At 38.1% G+C, this 20868-nt stretch overlaps 1 protein-coding gene and 1 pseudogene across 18 annotated transcripts in view; one reads left to right on the plus strand and one right to left on the minus strand.

Annotated features, from left to right (window-relative positions):
* The window catches only part of LCOR (ligand dependent nuclear receptor corepressor), a 148754-nt gene that overhangs the window by 101559 nt on the left and 26327 nt on the right, over positions 1–20868 (minus strand). The gene's annotated exons all lie outside the window — the stretch shown is intronic.
* Positions 16638–17973, plus strand: LOC144301327 (eukaryotic translation initiation factor 4E pseudogene; annotated as a pseudogene).

Here is a 20868-nt window from a genome sequence, read left to right on the forward strand (position 1 = left end):
GGAATCTCCCTGAAGAAACTGAATCCCATGCTTGTGACTTACATTGGTTTGGAATTCAAATATATACTACTTCAACAGTTTTCAAACATTTTAGTTCCAGGATCACTCTATAGTCTTAAAAATTACTGAGGACTTAGAACTCTTGATCTCAGGGTCATGAGTTCAAGCCCACATTAAGAATAAGTTTACTTAAAAATAAAATAAAAACAAATTGGGGGTGCCTGGGTGGCTCAGTCAGTTAAGCATCTGCCTATGACTCTGGTCATGATCAAGGAGTCCTAGGATCAAGCCCCAAAGTCAGGCTTGCTCCTGTTCAGTGGGGAGTCTGCTTCTCCCTCTCCCTGCTGCTCCCCCTGCTTGTGCTGTCAAATACATAAATAAAATCTTTAAAAAAATAAATTAAAACAAAAATTTAAAGAACACACACAAGACTCACACTCTATCAGAGTAATGATATCATATCTGATAACCCCTGGAAAACTCCACTAGTGCTTCACTAATGAAGAATGAAAAGGCAAATAACATCTGAATCTTATTATGAAAATAGTCTGACCTCCAAGACCCCCAGGAGTCTCTGGACCACACTTTGTGAACCACTGAATTATCTAGGAATCCCCTAACTATAAAAATTAAGTTTCTCTGGGTTTCTGAAAGGGGCAGAGGTGGCACAGAGGGGAGGCAGCAAGCAGAAGCAAAGGCAGATCTTCCCTAGAGAGAAGTTCTCATGATCTGCCCACATAAGATTCCTACAGAAAAATAAATAAATAAATAAGCCATGTCAAACATGAGCCCACTCACAATGAAAAAAAACTATAAAATCCAGAGAAAACAATTTATCAAAAGCAAGAAGAAGAAGACAGTAAACAGAAGGATTAAAGCCACAGGAACTTAAAATGTTATTATATTTTTAAAAGTTATTTGAAATGAAATAAATTATAATATTTAAATGAAAATACAGCATATGTAAACACTTAAATGTTATATATGGTATATATTAAAATCACAGTATATATACACATGTATATGCATATATAAAAAATACAATTTTATATGTGAACTATGTATACCACTGTTTTAAAATTCCACATAGCAATTAAGAAACTACCACTCAAAAGAATAAGAGGACAAGCCACAGAATCAGAGAAAATATTTGCAAAAGACACATCTGATAAAGGACTTATGCAAAGTATGCAAAGAATTCTTAAAACACAACAATAAGAAAATGAACAACCTGATTTTAAAAATGGGCAAAAGACCTGGATACCTCACCAAAGAATATGGATGGCAAGTAAGCATATGAGAAAAGACAGCAAGAATGCATATGAAAAGATGTTCAACATCACAATGTCATTAGGGAACTACAAATTAGAACAATGTTGTTATATATATAATATATATATTACATATATATAGTTGTTTTATATACATTACATATATAATATATATATAACTGCTATATACCTATTAAAAGGGCTCAAATCAGGAACACTAACACAGAATGCTGTGGAAGCTATGGAACTCATTCATTGCTGACAGGAATGCAAAATGTACAGCCAGGGACTGGGGAAAGGGGTGGAGGAATGAATAGGCAAAGCACAGAGGATTATTAGGGCAGTGAAACTATTCTGTATGACACTACAATGGTGGAGACATGTATCAAACCCATAGAATGTACAAAGCTAACAGTGAACCAGGATGTAAACTATGGACTTTGATAGTAATAGGTCAATGTAGGTTTATCCATTGTAACAAAGGTACCACTGAGGTGCCAGGTTCAGATAATATGGAGGTTATGCTTATATGGGAACTCTGTATTTTCCCCACTCAATTTTGGTGAACCTAGAACTACTCTAAAAAATAAAGCTCATTAATTTCACACACACACACACACACACACACTCTCTCTCTCTCTCTCTAGTTACCAAGTTTTGGTGTTAATCCCAAGAAAAATGTCTGCAATTATTTGAAACACTATTAAAATGTTTTTCCAAAAAAAAAACTAAAATGTTTTTCCCAGGATGCCTGGGTGGCTCAATGGTTGAGCCTCTGCCTTTGGCTCAGGGAGTGATCCTGGAGTCCCAGAATTGAATCCTGCATCGAGCTTTCTGCATGGAGCTTGCTTCTCCCTCTGCCTATGTCTCTGCCTCTTTCTCCATGTCTCTCGGAAATAAATAAATAAAATCCTTTAAAAAAAAATAAAAGTTTTTCCCTTTTCCAACAATCTTTCTATATATGAAGCTGGATTTTCTTCATACACGTCAACCAAAATAACATTATGCAACAGCTGGACGAAAAAGTAAATATAATGAGGCAGCTATCCTCTTTTAACCCAGATGTTAAAGAAATTTGTAAAATGTAAAAACAATGCCCCTTTTCTCATAATGTTTTTGTTTTGGAAAACAATGATTCACTAAAATGTTGCCTAACATGTAACAGGCTGTTTATGGTTATTTTCAAACAAATTATTAATAAAATAGCTCTTTAAAAAGCTAAGTTTTAAGGAGTCTCAAGACCAGAAAGCTTGAAAACTGCTTTTCTAAGGCATCAAAACTCAGTAACAGGAAAAGTCAACATACAAAACAAAAATGATTAAATTAGTGCTAGCCAAAGAGTAGGCTACCTTGAGAAACACTGAATTATCAAACACCAAAATGTGTTGATAAGACCATATACCATCCCCAATCTTTTTTTTTTTTTTTAACATTTCATGGGTAACAGATTAGATGGCTTTTAAGAGGATATTCCTATGTAAGAATCTGTAAAGTATCATGGCACCACAAATACTGGTTAATATTCTCAACTGAAATACTATTGCTTCATATCACAATATAAGAATGGACTTGAGGGACGCCTGGGTGGCTCAGCAGTTGAGCATCTGCCTTTGGCTCAGGGCGTGATCCGGGGATCCAGAATCCAGTCCCACACTGGGCTCCCTGCAGGGAGCCTACTTCTTCCTCTGCCTGTGTCTCATGAATAAATAAACAAAATCTATTAAAAAAAATAATGGACTTGATATTTGCTATGTATCATATTAATAAACATAAATATGTCATTTTATATGTTAAATAGCAACTAACATTCATTAAGCTGTATTCTAAAACTTGACATTATTTTTACATAAAGTAATATATTTTCACAACTCTGAGGTAAGTACTATTACTATACCTCATTTACATAGTCAGATACTGAGAACAAAAAGCTAAAAAAAAAGAGAAGCTGGGATTCAAATGTATTACTCTGTTAAAGGACAGTTAGAAAGGCCAGACAGTAAATATTTTAGTTGCTGCAGACCATATACCATCTCCAATCTCTTTTTTTTTTTTTTTAAACCACTGTTTTAAAAAAATCATCCTGGGATCCCTGGGTGGCGCAGCGGTTTGGCGCCTGCCTTTGGCCCAGGGCGCGATCCTGGAGACCCAGGATTGAATCCCACGTCGGGCTCCCGGTGCATGGAGCCTGCTTCTCCCTCTGCCTGTGTCTCTGCCTCTCTCTCTCTCTATCATAAATTTAAAAAAAAAAAAAAAAAAAAAAAATTTTAAAAAATTTTTAAAAAATCATCCTTAGTTCTTAGGCCTTATAAAAACAGACCACAGGGATCCCTGGGTGGCGCAGCGGTTTGGCGCCTGCCTTTGGCCCAGGGCCTGATCCTGGAGACCCGGGATCGAATCCCACGTCGGGCTCCCGGTGCATGGAGCCTGCTTCTCCCTCTGCCTGTGGCTCTGCCTCTCTCTCTCTCTCTCTCTCTCTGTGTGTGTGTGTGTGTGTGACTATCATAAATAAATAAAAATTAAAAAAAAATAAAATAAAATAAAATAAAAACAGACCACAGCCCAGATTAGCCTTTCTCAACCAGGTCCCCTTGAAAGAATTAAGCCCAAATGCCCTATAGCATCCTTGTATGTAATAAATTTGCTTCTCTCCTATGCACTTAGAATGGGATTCATTCCTTAATACAATCTACAGGAGAATCAAGAGAATTTAGACAGTTACTCAAATAATTGTGCTCAGTGGTCCACTCGCACTCAACTGGTCCACTTGCATTCAATACAAAAAACAAATACCAACTGTTGCATTTTCTCCATCTGGAAAAATAAGGAAATTTTTCAAAAATTGTATTTGATAGCTCACTAATGCTAACAAAGAGAAGCAGAACTAAATCCTACAATGTTGATCTACCTTTATATATGGTCCTCATTAAGAATACTATTAACTGGGACACCTGGGTGGCTCAGCGGTTGAGCGCCTGCCTTTGGCCCAGGGCATGATCCTGGAGTCCCAAGATCAAGTCCCACATCGGGCCCCCTGCATGAAGCCTGCTTCTCTCTCTGTGTGTCTCTGCCTCTCTCTGTGCGTCTCTCATGAATAAATAAAATCTTTAAAAAAACACTAATAACCTAAAAAAGATGGCCTTTAAATATATTTTCTCACTGCGTGAAGGTCAGCTACCAATATCACCACCTTGTAGAGTCTGGTTATATCCTCAAGGTAAAACAAATGATATAGAACACTTTGCAAAGTTACATTACTGACACCTATACAGATTACCGAGAATATTAAAGAGGAATCTGAACTTAAAAGCTACACTCCTTTTGGGGCAATGACAATTGAGCCAAACAGAGCATAACCAATACCTGAATGCAAAAAAGTCAACACCTTAAGGATTTTCAACATTAACAGTCAAGCAACTGAGGCAACATTTGTCAAACAAAATATATGGAGCCCCTGGAATACCAACAGTCCATAATTCCAAATCAACACCTCTTGCAACACATCAGAGATGTAAACACAATCATAAAGATGCAATATTGACAGATACTTCTTTTTTTTTTTTTTAATTTTTTATTTATTTACGATAGTCACACAGAGAGAGAGAGAGAGAGAGAGAGGCAGAGACACAGGCAGAGGGAGGAGCAGGCTCCATGCACCGGGAGCCCGATGTGGGATTCGATCCCGGGTCTCCAGGATCGCGCCCTGGGCCAAAGACAGGCACTAAACCGCTGCGCCACCCAGGGATCCCTGACAGATACTTCCCATCGTAAGTAACTATTACACTCCAAAAAGTCTCATATAAAAACCAGCACAGGGATCCCTGGGTGGCGCAGCGGTTTGGCGCCTGCCTTTGGCCCGGGGCGCGATCCTGGAGACCCGGGATCGAATCCCACATCGGGCTCCCTGCATGGAGCCTGCTTCTCCCTCTGCCTGTGTCTCTGCCTCTCTCTCTCTGTGTGTGACTATCATGAATAAATAAATAAAATCTTTAAAAAAAAAAAAAAAAAAAAAAAAACCAGCACAGGTTAAGAGTACCTTAAGATATAATTTCTAGGGCTTCTGTGATCAACACTTGCAGTCTCCCAGGTTCACTTTATATTATGAAAATAACTGTAATTTTTTAAGCTGTGGAAATACCCATTAACCACACCTCTGTGTACATGACTTCAAATAAGCTTTTGGGCCTTTGCTTAAATCCTCTCTCTCCATTCATAACTACAATAAAACCACGGGGACCTGAAACTAATGTAAGATTGTTTATCAACTACACTTCAATTAAATCAATCAATCAATCAGCATGGGGGATAATAAAAAGGAAAGCAGTATTCTACAGTGGTTTAGAACACTCTGGAACCAAACTATGTGAGTAGGAGTCTTAATTAATTCTCCCTTTTCCAGCTATGTGACCTTAGGTAAGTTCCTTAATTTCTCACTGCCTCTTCGGTATAACAGGCATGTTAATAACAGTCTTACTTCATATGGTTTTTATGAGGGTTAGGTAAGTATTTGAAAAATTAGATAGAACTGTACGTAGCATAAAGTAGTTCCTATATACACATCTTACATGGAAAAACAAAACAGATACACAATACAAAAACATTAAGCTGATATGAACTCACACAGTTAATGAACATGAGACTGACAATGAATGTACCTACTATGTTCTAAACCTGTTCCACCCACAGTGTCCTACCTTGGTTAAAGACAACTCTGCTTGAGTCGCTTGAACCAAAAACTTTAAAATCCTCCTTATCTTCTTTCTCTTTCTCCCTACATTAATCCATGAGGAAATTATGTTGATCTACCAATCTTCTACCAGTCTAATATATTCACAGTCCTAACCACTTCTCCCTTCCTCTATAGCACCTAGTACAAGCAACCTTCACCTCTCACATGGACTAATACAGTAGCTTCAAACTTGGCATTCGTGCAAATACTCCTTCCTGCTCCTCCTGCTCCTGGCCCGTTCCTGACAATAGCAGCCAGTTACTGTGTTAAACTAAGCCAGATCATCACGTCACTCTCCTGCTCAAAAGCCTAGAACACTCCTTAATTTAATCAGTAAAGCCTACCTTTCCCTCATTAAAACTGTCAAAATGCAGCTGAGCTTTCCTCAAAGTATACTAGAGAGGAAAACAGACATTAGAGACAACATACCCAACATCTCATACATACATACACATGCACACAAAGCAAAATCCCATAATGGCCTACACACTTTATATGTGATCTGCTGTTCCTTTTCTTAGATTGATTCTGACTCTTTTAGGGTAGAATACCATAGTCCTGGGTCCTTCCTATTTCATCAAAAAGACATAGGTCTGCCTTTTCAACTTTTTTTTAAAGATTTTATTTATTCATGAGACACAGAGAGAGAGAGAGAGAGAGAGAGGGGCAGAAACACAGGCATAGGGAAAAGCAGGCTCCCTGCAGGTAGCCCGATGTGGGACTCATCTGATCCTGGGTCTCCAGGATCATGCCCTGAGCCAAAGGCAGTCAGTCGCTCAACCGCTGAGCTACCCAGGTGTCCTTGCCTTTTCAACTTTTAATGATGCTAACATTCATCAGTGAATTCATGGTATTAACTTGATCCCATCATTATGGTCAACAATCATCTTCACCTAATAATTTCAGCATATAAAGAATCTGTCTAGATCTATCATTGTGTCATCGGCACAAAACGGTGATTCTTCTAATACTTTCATTTTTTCATTTATTAACTGGAATTCTTCAGGAAAGAAAACCTTTCCACCATCAACTACTTGGTTATGTTAAAACACATTTCATGGGACGCCTTGGTGGCTCAGCGGTTGAGCATCTGCCTTTGCCTCCAGAGTTCCGGGATCGAGTCCTACATCAGGCTCCTGCATGGAAGCCTGCTTCTCCTCCCTCTGCCTGTGTCTCTGCCACTCTCTGTGTCTCTCATGAATAGATGAATAATATCTTTAAAAAAAAAGACACATATACACATTTCACAATGAAATGCAGTATAAGTGCCTCCTTCTCTCCATGTATAAATTTTCAGAACAATGAGCTGACAATCTGAAACCTCCAAAGGTGGTCAATAGTGATTTCATTTTTTAAAGTATCATTACAGGGGCAGCCCCGTGGCGCAGTGGTTTAGCGCCGCCTGCAGTCCGGGGTGTGATCCTGGAGACCCAGGATCGAGTCCCACATCGGGCTCCCTGTGTGGAGCCTGCTTCTCCCTCTGCTTATGTCTCTACCTCTCTCTGTGTGTGTCTCTCATGAATAAATAAATAAAATCTTAAAAAAAAAAATCCTTTCTTCCTTTCTCCCTTTCCCCTTCCCACCCACCTCTCTTTTTCTTTAGTATTTACATCTCTGACCCTGTAAGTTATAATCAGCTGCTTGTAAGTCTATCTATGAACTGTCCTTACTGCAAAAGAAAAGTTAAAATGGAGAGAAAAACTGTGTTCTGCTTTATACTAGATTACACATTCAGTGCTCTGACATCTCACTACAATTTTAAGAGTGAGGAGTGAGGTGAGATAGAAAAAGTCAATGTAGAAATTCAGCTTCTGGGATCCCTGGGTGGCGCAGCGGTTTGGCGCCTGCCTTTGGCCCAGGGCGCGATCCTGGAGACCCGGGATCGAATCCCACATCGGGCTCCCGGTGCATGGAGCCTGCTTCTCCCTCTGCCTGTGTCTCTGCCTCTCTCTCTCTCTCTCTCTTTCTGTGACTATCATAAATAAATAAAAATTAAAAAAAAAAAGAAAGAAAGAAAGAAATTCAGCTTCCAAGAAGTAACATCTAAATGGAATCTCAAAGAACAAATAGGTATTAAACAAAGAGACTGAAAGTATTTCAGTCATAGAGGATGTGCAAAAGTATGAAAAGTCAGGGTACATGATTTATTTGCATAATTACAAGAAGTTTAGGGGCCCCTGGGTGGTTCAGTCAGTTAAGCGTCAGACTTGATTTCAGCTCAGGTCAGGATCTCAAGGTTGTGAGATCAAGCCCTGCATTGGGCTCTAACATGGAGCCTGCTCGGGATTCTTTATCTCCCTCTACTGGTCCACCCCCACACTCTCTCTAGAAAAAAAATTTAAAAATAAAAAATATCAATCAAAAAAACTTACAAGAAGTTTATTATGACTGCCTAGGTCAGTGCTTTGCATACAGGGTAAGTACTATATAAACAAACATTTGCTCTTATTATGCTGATTACTGGAAAATGCAAATAAATTAGGTAAAATCATTAAGATATGGGTAAGATGTCCCTGGAAAGTCAATTAAAGCTTAAATTTTATCCTGAAGCAATGGGAGCCACTGAAAGGCTTCTGACAGGAAAATGGCAAGTGCTAGAAAAACTACACTGGCAGTGTTAAAGACTGGGTGGAATACAGACAAGCAAAAATTATAAAAAGAATTAATGATGGAGCATGCAGAAGTGATAAAAAAAAAAAAAAACTCTTAGGGGCCTGGGTGGCTTGGTTAAATGTCCAACTCTTGATTTTGGCATGATGTCAGGGTTGTGGGATTGAGCCCCACATCAGGCTACAGACTGGGCATGGAGCTTGCTTAAGATTCTCTCCCTGGCTCCTCAAAAAGTTGAAAATAGAGTTATCCTACAACCCAGCAATTGCCCTACTGGGTATTTACCCAAAAATACAAATGTAGTGATCCAAAGTGGCAGCACCTGCACCCCAATGTTTATTTTTTTTTAAAGATTTTATTTATTTATTTATTCATGATAATCGGGGGGGGGGGGGCAGCGACACAGAGGGAGAAGCAGGCTCCATGCAGGGAGCCCGACGTGGGATTCGATCCCGGGTCTCCAGGATTGCGCCCTGGGCCAAAGGCAGGCGCCAAACCGCTGCACCACCCAGGGATCCCTGCACCCCAATGTTTAGCAGCAAAGTCCACAACAGCCAAACTATGGAAAGAGCCCTGATGTGCCATCAACAGATGAATGGATAAAGATGACGTGGTATACTTTATAACGGAATACTATTCAGCCACCAAAAATGAAATCTTGCCATTTGCAACAATGTGAATGAAACTAGAGGATGTTATGCTAAGTGAAATAAATCCATCAGAGAAAAACAATTATCATATGATCTCCCTCGTATATGGAATTTAAGAAGCAAAACAGGATCTTAGAGAAAAAAATAAAACAATATGAAATCAGAGAGGGAGACAAACCATTGGAGACTCTTAATCATAGGATTATGATTACTGGAGGGGAGGAAGGTGAGGGAATGGAGTAACTGAGTGACAGACATTAAAGAGGGCATGTGATATAATAAGCCCTGAGTATTATAGAAGACTGAGGAGTCACTGATCTCTACCTCTGAACCCAGTAATACATTACATGTTAATTAATTGGATTTAAATTTTAAAAAGATTCTCTCCCTCCCTTTGCCCCTGCCCTGTTTGTTTGTTTGTTTTTATTCATGAGATATAGAGAGAGAGGGAGAGAGAGGCAGGGGCACAGGCAGAGGGAGAAGCAGGCTCCACGCAGGGAGCCCGACTCGGGACTTGATCCCGGGACTCCAGGATCACGCCCTGGGCTGAAGACAGGCACTAAACCACTGAGCCACCCAGGGATCCCCAAGCCCTGCCCTGTTTAAATAAATAGATGATAGATAGATAGATAGATAGATAGATAGATAGATAGATAGATAGATAGATAGATAAAAACCACTTTATACTATAAAGAGAGGGAAATCTGCAAACTTCTTGCAAAACCTAAGAGATCAGCATACTGATTTTTACTAAAAGATAACAGGTATCTAATAGCATGTACAGAGGTATATACACTTAATAGTAAATATTCCTAGACTGCCTGTAATGCTTTCTTTACATTTACATTTCAGTAAAGACACCTCCAGTAAAAGTAAATAATTTTCAACAAAATTATTTCAAGGTAATGAAATGCCCTATGTTCTCTTTTTCACAAGCAAGAGAAACTGATGAAAGCTCATGAATGTCTCCCAGAAGGCTGGTTTTCTAAAGACTCCATGATGTAACAAAAGCTAAATTACGGCTGTTGCTGCTGATGGTACCCTGATTCAGCTTCTTTAAATTTTTTGTGGGCTCAGTAATACTTTTTACTGACACTACAGTAATGGTATGAGACTCATGTGCCCTAACAAGAGAGTTCACACCTAACTCTAGCTATATGGACTAACAGATGTGAGATATGAGTTAGCTACACAGAATGTAGGACAACTTCTGGAGAGCAAAATACAGAGCCAGTTTACTGGCAGTTCCTATCTTAAGTGTTTTAGAGGTCAGAAGGATTGCTTTTGTGGCATGGACTACTTGGGTCCATTGGAGACTGTACCCAAAGTGACAAAACTTCCTGCAGAGAAGATGAGTTGACAACCATGGTTTTACCATGAACTCTATGGAACGACAGGGATTGTGACTTCTGAAAATTACTAAATTGGTTTGTTGTTTTTTATAAGGTATACCTCCTCAAATCTGTTGTTCTTCGTGCAAGGAATCATTTCATGGTTCAGAAAGAAATCAACTACTATAGCAATCTCCTTAGAAAAAGTCTAAATAAAGTGACCTTTTTCTATTCTGATTCTTTAGGAAAATTTGAGACTAAAAAAACTCCATGTTACAATAAATCCTCCACAGATATCTATCTTTACATTTATTGAAGAGCAAATATCAATTATATAACTATACATTATTTACATAAAAAGTTCTCACAAATCAACAATAAAAAGACTAACTCAAATTTTTTTGGGGGGGGCAAAAGACTTCATAAACCCTTCAAAACAGAACATATATGAAAGTCCAATAGGCACATGAAAAGCTATCTTTAGTCATCAGGGAAATTAAAATATCACAACAAATCAATGAGATACCACTTCACAAATGCTAGAATGGTCAAAATAGAAAAAAATGACAAAAACCAAATACTGGTGAGGATGCACAGTAACTGATCCCTCCATACACTGTTGGAGAGGAATGTAAAGTGGAGCTATAACCTCTTTGAAGAGCTCTTTGACAGTTTCTTAGGACGTATGAACATATATCTCTACCCTATAACCTGGAAACTCCATTCCTAGGTATTTACCCAAGGGAAATGAAAATAGACTGATATAAAAATGTTTATGGAATAGCCTTATTTATTATAACCCCAAACTGGAAACAACACAAATGTGCGTCAGCAATGAACAAATTGTAGTGTACCCATACAATGGAATGCTACTCAGCAATAAAAAGTAATGAATTTATGTCCAGAATAAGCAAATCTCTACAAACAAAGTAAATTAGTCATTGTCCATTGTTAGGGAATGGAATGAGAGGGGGACAAGACAAGGAGTGATTGCTAATTGGCATGGGTTTATACTGATACTCACTGGGGTGAGGAAAATGTTCTAAAACCTGATAATGTTAATGGCTGCACAACTCGTGAATGTAAAATTCACCGAACTGCACACTTTAAGTGGGTGTATTGTTTGCTATGTGAATTATATCTCAATAAATACACTTAAAAAAGGGAATCAACTATCAACACACACAAATGTTACATGTAAGCAAAAGAAGCCAGACCAAAAAAAATAATAATAATAATAATACATATTGTATGATTCCTTTTATATGAAATCCAGATGCAGGCAAAACTAATTTATGGTAACAGAAATCAGGTATTGCAGTGATGGGCAACTGGCTGGAAGAGAACACAAGTAAACTTTCTAGGAGGCTGGAAATGTTCTATATCTTGTTTTGGATGGAGATCCAGGGGAATTGTCAAAATTTAAGAGTTGTAAATTTTATTAAAAAAACAAAAAACAAAACTCTCCTATTTGAACTTGGAAAGAAGCTAAAAAACTAAGAGTACCTGAGGAAGAATGCCTTAATCCTTCCCCAGTAGGAGTAGATTGTACAAATGTCTATTTGCAGAAATATCCGAGGCCTGAGTATACTGTGTTTTCTTCCCATAACATTTTAATAACAACCTCATCCAGTGCTCCTCCATGCCCCCCTAATTTTCACATATCAGTTTTCCTAATTTTTAAAAAATACTCGCAGAATATTCCAAACAAGGCCAAAACTGAGCCTTGTTAAAGCATGTATAAGTGCCACCAAGTGGTGAAAAAGAAATATATTTACATAAACCAGATCCTAAGAGGAAAACCAAGGTCTTTTTCTGTCTTCTGAAAACGTATTGATACCCTGTCTAAAAGAATCCTCTCCACCTACCATCTTTTTTTTTTCTTTCCCCTAGTTAACTCATATTCACCTTCACCTCTCAAATGAAAATTTATTTTCTTAGAAATTCTTCTGATTTTGTTATTCCAAACTCCCCACCTCTACAAACACACACACACACAACCACATCTCTTTTCAGAGCTCTTATCTTGTGTAGTTATAGGTTCTACATATGATTTATGTCCCTATTTCTCTTATTGGAGTCTAAGTGCCATGTGAACAGGAATAGTCTACTAAAATAAGTTTAAAAAGTAATTCAACCAAACCATCTAAAGGTCATCTAAATGATCTAAGAGATTGTCCCCAAAACAAAGAGGCCGTCCTTGCTTGAGAAATCCATTATAAGTCAATATACATTTATTTGACAGGGACATTTATTTTATATCAGTATCTATGAGTCATTGAATATCTACTTCCTTGTCAACCTGGCTCTCAGAATATAGGGATTCTTCTGAGTCATTGGTTTCTATGCTTATTTTGCCTGTTGATCCCTTAATTAGGTATATGTATTCTTAACTTTAATTTCTGTTGTGTGTTTTACTATATGTTTCTCCTGTAATTACTAAGATACCAAATTTTAAGACATTAAACAACGTTTATAAACTACTAACAAGACAATATTTAACAGTAATAATAGCTGTAGACACAAAACTGCTTAGGGATGGGGGCTTTAGTTCAGAATGCAAACAAAGTGACATTACCACCCAAAAGCTCAAAACAGTTCTTCCATCAGCCATTAGAAATGACAAATACCCACCATTTGCTTCACCATGGATGGAACTGGAGGGTATTATATGCTGAGTGAAGTAAGTCAATCGGAGAAGGACAAACATTATATAGTCTCATTCATTTGGGGAATATAAAAAATAGTGAAAGGGAATAAAGGGGAAAGGAGAGAAAATGAGTGGGAAATATCAGTGAGAGTGACAGAACATGAGAGACACCTAACTCTGGGAAATGAACAAGGGGAGGTGGGCAAGGGGTTGGGGTGACTGGGTGATGGGCACTGACGGGGGCACTTGACAGGATGAGCACTGGGTGTTATGCTATATGTTGGCATATCGAACTTGAATAAAAAAATATATACAAAAAAAAAAACACTTCTTCGAACATTCAAGTAAAAGAATGCTGACACAGAAAGAATGAAGTGCCAAAAAAAAAAAAGTTAACAATAGGCAAGTTGGAGATGAAAAACAGCATCATGAAAGAAGGCAAATAGTATTTTGTAGAATACAATAAATAGAAGGAAAAACGTTTATAGAAATCAACTTATGCCAACTAGATAAGTACTGTACTTTAGCAAATGCCCATGGGAAATACAAAAGAAGGCCTTTGGGCAAAATTTACTTTTCTACAATCCTTTGAAGCAGTTTAAAGAAACTGCATACCAGTGTATGCTTTCTTGAAAAGAGTGAAGAAGTCACACTCAGAAAAACCCAGATGGTTATGCTGTGCCAATTACACACTGCAAGGCCTCCTAAAGCAGTAACACAGCAATTGAACTTTCAGAATCAATTCTGTAAGAACCAATTCTGAGCATGTGAAAATTCCTGAGTTGGAGAAAAAGGACCCAGAAGTCTTTCATTTAATAACAATCATCTCCTCCCTTCCTCCCCTATTAAAACATTATTATTACTTTCACCATTGACAATGTATCATAATCATTGCAAGATATCAACTAAAGATCAAAAGTAAATAGAAATTTCCTCAAAAATAAGAGGCTCAACCTCAACCTCACTCATACAGGAAATGCTAATAACTAAGTCTATACTGAGAGTATTTTTTACATATCAAATTTGCAAAAATCCACAAATCAGACACAATACTATATTGGTAAGAATGTGGGGATACACTCTCCTAATGGATGCTCTCCTACAATGATGAAGGGACTACAAAATTGTATCACCCATATAGAAAGGCAATTTAGCTATATCTAGCAAAATTACAAATATATTTTACCCTTTAACTCAGCAATATCACTTCTGGGAATGTATCCTACAGATACCAGCACACATACAAAATAACTTACATACAGTATCATTCACTGGAGCATGGTTAGTGACAAGTGAAAAGTGAAAACTTATGTTTGATAACCGTCTAAATATATTACAGCATATCCACACAATGGAATCCAATGCAGTTGTGAAAAAGAATGAGGATGCTTTCTATATACTGATACAGAAACATAGCTAAAATACATAAAGAAAAAAAAATACAGAACAAAGTATTTTCTATATATTGTCTATTCATTGTTGTATGTGAGAAAAAAGTAAGAAAATATTAACATCTGCTTTTATTTTTATAAAGAAACACTGAAAGAATACATAATAAAAACGGTTAGAGAAGCAAGTAAAACTGGAGTAGATGAGGCATGGTGGAAGCAATATTTGTCACTGCATACTTAATAAATGAGTTCTGAACTGAGAAAATATTTCTAAACTTAAAGTAAGGTACCACTGTCAAAAATATCTACAATGAGAGATCCCTGGGTGGCGCAGCAGTTTAGCATCTGCCTTTGGCCCAGGCCACAATCCTGGAGACCCGGGATGGAATCCCACGTCGGGCTCCCAGTGCATGGAGCCTGCTTCTCCCTCTGCCTATGTCTCTGCCTCTCTCTCTCTCTCTCTCTCTCTCTCTGTGACTATCATAAATAAAAACAAATAAATAAAAAATTTAAAAATATCTACAATGAAAATTATGGGGTGCCTGGCTAGCTCAGTCAGTAATGCATGCTACTCTTTTTTTTTTTTTTTTTTTTTTTTTAAGTTTATGATAGTCACACAGAGAGAGAGAGAGAGAGAGAGAGGCAGAGACATAGGCAGAGGGAGAAGCAGGCTCCATGCACCGGGAGCCCGATGTGGGATTCGATCCCGGGTCTCCAGGATCGCGCCCTGGGCCAAAGGCAGGCGCCAAACCGCTGCGCCACCCAGGGATCCCTGCATGCTACTCTTGATCTCAGGGTCATGAGTTTAAAATCCACACTGAGTGGCATACAGCTTACTTTAAATAAATAGAGAAATAATTATTTTTAAAAATTTACTGCATTCATCATTACTAGTTTAAGATAGGACATTTTCTTCCTATTTGCTTATTGTTCCTATTTCATTTGAGTGAATATGAGAGGATGATAAATACTTAAAGTGCCCGGATAAGCCCCCCAAACTATTTTTCCAGTAATCTTAAGTTCCTTAAAATAATGAATCTTTATACAAAGGTTTTGAATGAGAATTCCAGTACCTACAGAAAATATCCACTTACTACAAATTAGAAACTAGAAGGATGTTCATAAGATCTTATTTTTTTCAAAGTCTAATCAGACTTTGGAGGTATTATCTGACTCTCTCAGTTTGCAAAAAATGAACAAGAGTTCAGAAATGCCGTTCAAGCTACTCTTAGGTTTTTGTTTAGTCTCACCAAAATACTAATTGTTTCCATCTTGCTAGCCAGTTTCCCTAAGACATATTCTTTCTTTCATCTTCAAGCTACTGGAACATATTTACTCTAGGTGCTTCACTTTAATTATTTCTACTCCTGATTCTCACATGGCACTGCACTATTTGGAAGTCAAACATGTTAAGAAATATTGTTTAGTTGTACATTAATAACAACAATGGCTTCAGCTAAACTACAACTACAGACTCTGTAGAATATAGAAGTCAATAAACATAATCAATTACAAAGTACCATCTCACATTATTATGGATACGATGAAATTTTAACAAAATATATTTTTAAATGCCAAACCCATATAATTCCAAAGGCATCCCAAAGCCCCATAAAATCCATTTAGAATGTAAAAGGTATTCACTGGGAAAACTAATGGTCAGCATTTAAAGAAGATGGGCTGAGGGACGCCTGGGTGGCTCAGCAGTTGAACATATGCCTTCAGCTCAGGGTGTGAGCCCAGGGTCCTGAGATAGAGTCCCACATCAGGCCTCCTGCAGGGAGCCTGCCTCTCTCTGTGTCTCTCATGAATAAGTAAAATTAAAAAAAAAAAAAAAAGAAGAAGAAGAAGAAGAAGAAGAGGAGGAGGAGGAGGAGGAAGAGCTGAGGGGCATCTGGCTGGTTCAATCAAAAGAGCATACAACTCGATCTCAGGGTCATGATTTCGAGCCCCATGTTGGGTATTGAGATTACTTAAATAAAACTTTAAAAAAAGGGATGGGAGATCGATCTAAGATGGTGACTATGGAACTGGAAACCACCCCTACTCCTAATCCCCCGCCTACAGAAGAAGAGAAAACAGAATCTAATCAGGAGGTTGCTAACCCAGAACACTATATTAAACATCCTTTACAGAACAGATGGGCACTCTGGTTTTTTAAAAATGATAAAAGCTAAACTTGGCAAGCAAACCTTCAGCTGATCTCTAAGTTTGATACTGTTGAAGACTTTTGGGCTCTGTACAACCACATCCAGTTGTCTAGTAATTTAATGCCTGGCTGTGACTACTCACTTTTTAAGGATGGTATTGAGCCTATGTGGGAAGATGAGAAAAACAAATGAGGAGGACGACGATGGCTAATTACATTGAACAAACAGCAGAGACGTAGTGACCTGGATCGCTTTTGGCTAGAGACACTGCTGTGCCTTATTGGAGAATCTTTTGATGACTACAGTGATGATGTATGTGGAGCTGTCGTTGATGTTAGAGCTAAAGGTGATAAGATAGCAATATGGACTACTAAATGTGAAAACAGAGAGGCTGTTACACATATAGGGAGAGTATACAAGGAAAGGTTAGGACTTCCTCCAAAAATAGTGATTGGTTATCAGTCCCATGCAGACACAGGTACAAAGAGCGGCTCCACTACTAAAAATAGGTTTGTTGTTTAAGAAGACACCTTCTGAGTATTCTCACAGGAGACTGCGTCAAGCAATCGAGATTTGGGAGCTGAACCAAAGACTCTTCAAAAGCAGAGTGATTTAAATGCAGATTGCATTTAAATTTGATTTCCATCTAAATGTTGCTAAGATATAAGAGAAGTCTCATTCACCTTTGTCTTGTACCTCTGTGTTCTTTTTTTTTTTTTTTTTTTGGCTAGAGTGTCCACTATCCCAATCAAAGAATTACAGTACACATCATCCCCAGAATCCATAAATGTGTTCCTGGCCCACTGTGTAATAGCTCAGTAGAATTACCATATAAACACATTTTGCCCATCCACAATATTCAAAAAAGAACTTCCATTTCTATACCTTACAGGAAAAAAATTCTGTTTATGTTCCATTGTATGCAGGAGCATATTTTGCTGGTTTGAAAGAGTATGATGCATACAGTTTTCTAGCAATTTTCTTTGTTTCTTTTTACAGCATTGTCTTTGCTGTACTCTTGCTGATGGCTGCTAGATTTTAATTTATTTGTTTCCCTACTTGATAACATTAGTGATTCTGATTTCAGTTTTTCATTTGTTTTGCTTTTGTTTCTTTCCTCATGTAACATTGGTGAAGGATCCAGGAATATGACACAAAGGTGGAATAAACATTAATTTTGTGCAAAAAAAAAAAGGAGGGGGTGGGCTGAATTAAAAAATTTTATAGGTACCAAATATGGTCTATATTAGTTTTCTGGCTGCTGAACAAACTAGGTGGCTTAAAACAACAGAAATATATTCTCTCCCAGTTCTGGAGACTGACAAGGCAGCAGAAATCAAGGTGTTGGCAGGGCTATTCTCCCTCCAAACAGTCTGAAGAAGAATCCTCCTTTTTTTCTTTGTAGGTTCTGGTAGTTGCCAGCAATGCTTGGCATTCTTTGGCTTATGGCCACATAACTCCAATTTCTGCCTGTATCCAATTTTCCCACTTTCTATAAAAAACATCAGTTATTGGATTAGGTCCCAATCTAGTATGACCTCATCTTAACTTGTTTGTAACTATAAAGACCCTATTTCTAAGCAAAGTCACATTCGAAGATACTGGGTGTTCAGACTTCCACTTTTTGCAAAACACAATTCAATTCAACATGGCCCAAATCAGTCCATTTTTTCGAAAGTAGATCTGGATTTATATACGGAATATTTACAGATTTTGCCTAACCTACTACTCATTTCCCTTTTTTAGGGAATAGCATCTGATTTTCTTTTGAAGAATCAATCAGTCCCTCCCTCAAGCCTTAAGAGAGGGCCAATCTTAAGCCTCTCTCAAAAACCGGGCACCTGTCCTTGGTCAGGTCAGAGGATCATACTCCTCTAGCCTTATGGTGACTGGTCCAGAGGTAGGCCACATGACCCAAGCTTGGTCTTCCCTCCATCGATTTGTTGCTATACAGAAAAACACATGTGGACTTTAAGAATTATGTAAGTCTAGGGGTGCCTGGGTGGCTCAGTCAGATAAATGACTGCCTTCAGCTCAGGTTGTGATTCCAGAATCCTGGGAGCACCATGGGGAGGGGAGGGGGGGTCCTGCTCAGCAGGGAGTCTGCTTCTCCCTCTCCCTCTCTCCTTACTTGTGCTCTGTTGCTCACTCTCCGTCAAATAAATAAATAAAATCTTTTTTAAAAATCATGTAAGTCTAGAGCTGCTACTAATCACCTTTACCATCATACCTCAAGGAAACCAAAATTGATAAAGAATGCTTAGTAAGGGACATTCCTGATACCATCAATCAAACTTCTGATTCCAGTTACAGAAGATCCTACCTATAGCTTTACCCTATGAACCTCCCAGTTCATAAACCTACAAAATGACCTTTTGACTTATAATTTCAATTGGCTTTCTGAACTTACAACAGAAAGAGTCCTGAGGGATCCCTGGGTGGCGCAGCGGTTTGGCGCCTGCCTTTGGTCCAGGGCGCGATCCTGGAGACCTGGGATCGAATCCCATGTCGGGCTCCCGGTGCATGGAGCCTGCTTCTCCCTCCTCCTGTGTCTCTGTCTCTCTCTCTCTGTGACTATCATAAATTAAAAAGAAAGAAAGAAAGAAAGAAAGAAAGAAAGAAAGAAAGAAAGAAAGAAAGAAAGAAAGAAAGAAAGAAAGAAAGAAAGAAAGAAAGAAAGAAAGAAAGAAAGAAAGAAAGAAAGAAAGAAAGAAAGAAAGAGAGAGAGAGAGAAAAAGGAAGGAAGGAAGGAAGGAAGGAAGGAAGGAAGGAAGGAAGGAAGGAAGGAAGGAAGGAAGGAAGAAAGAAAGAAAGAAAGAAAGAAAGAAAGAAAGAAAGAAAGAAAGAAAGAAAGAAAAAAGAAAGAGTACTGATAGATATAGGTAGAACACTGCAAAGTGCCATATGATTGAAAACAGGGCCTCACTTTTTTTCAGGTTATTTTCTCAAACTTGGCAAAGAGATAGGAAGAGCCAGTAGAAAAAAAAAAAAGTAGTTTGTATCCATTTTCTTTCCCAATCTATCAGGGCACCTCCCAAGATAGGTTTTAGAATCTAAAAGTTACAAACAAATTCATTCATCATGCTTGTTAAGGTATGAATCTGTGAGCTCCTTATAGCAAAACATAAATATAAAAAATTACATATAATATCTCAGAATTATAAAAATCTAAGCACCATTATCTAAAAACAAAGCAATAATAAAATCTTTGCCTCCTTAATGACATTCCACATCACTATCATCCCTAAAGCAATGACAGTCCTAGATCAACAAGTGATGAGAAAGTAATACTGAAATTATCTTCTCCACATCACCACTGTGAGAACATTCACAACAGTCTTGCCCTTTAATTTTTACTTATTTATGATAGTCACAGAGAGAGAGAGAGAGAGAGAGAGAGGCAGAGACACAGGCAGATGGAGAAGCAGGCTCCATGCACGGGGCTCCATGATCCCGGGTCTCCAGGATCACGCCCTGGGCCAAAGACAGGCGCTAAACCGCTGCGCCACCCAGGGATCCCCAGTCTTGCCCTTTAAATTGGTTTTGTCCACGTTTCATTCGTTTCTATCTCAAGCAAACTGTGTCATACACATAATATGTTAATATGTCTCCAGACTACTGGAAAAACCATCAACATCTTATTCTCATGTATAATCTAAATACTCTTTCTTCACATACAGCCCACCTCCAACTTTTACCCATTTATCTCTTAGAAACTCCTATCCCTTTTGCTAGTACTTCAGAAATTTCAAAGTAATATACACATTAACAAAAGGGAAAAAAATACATTTTGAAGTGATACAAGACAAAATTTAAAAATATGTTTCACGGGCAGCCCTGGTGGCGCAGAGGTTTAGCGCCGCCTGCAGTCCGGGGCGTGATACTGGAGACCCAGGATCAAGTCCCACATTGGGCTCCCTGCATGGAGCCTGCTTCTCTCTCTGCCTGTGTCTCTGCATCTCTCTGTCTCTAATAAATAAATAAAATCTTTTAAAAATATATATGTTTGGAAAAAAAAAACAAAAAACAAACAAGCAAAAAAAAAATATATATATATATGACTTGTTAAAAGCCAGGTTTAACTAGTGT

The sequence above is a fragment of the Canis aureus genome, chromosome 29, assembly GCF_053574225.1.
Source record: "Canis aureus isolate CA01 chromosome 29, VMU_Caureus_v.1.0, whole genome shotgun sequence".
NCBI classification, from domain to species: Eukaryota; Metazoa; Chordata; class Mammalia; order Carnivora; family Canidae; genus Canis; species Canis aureus.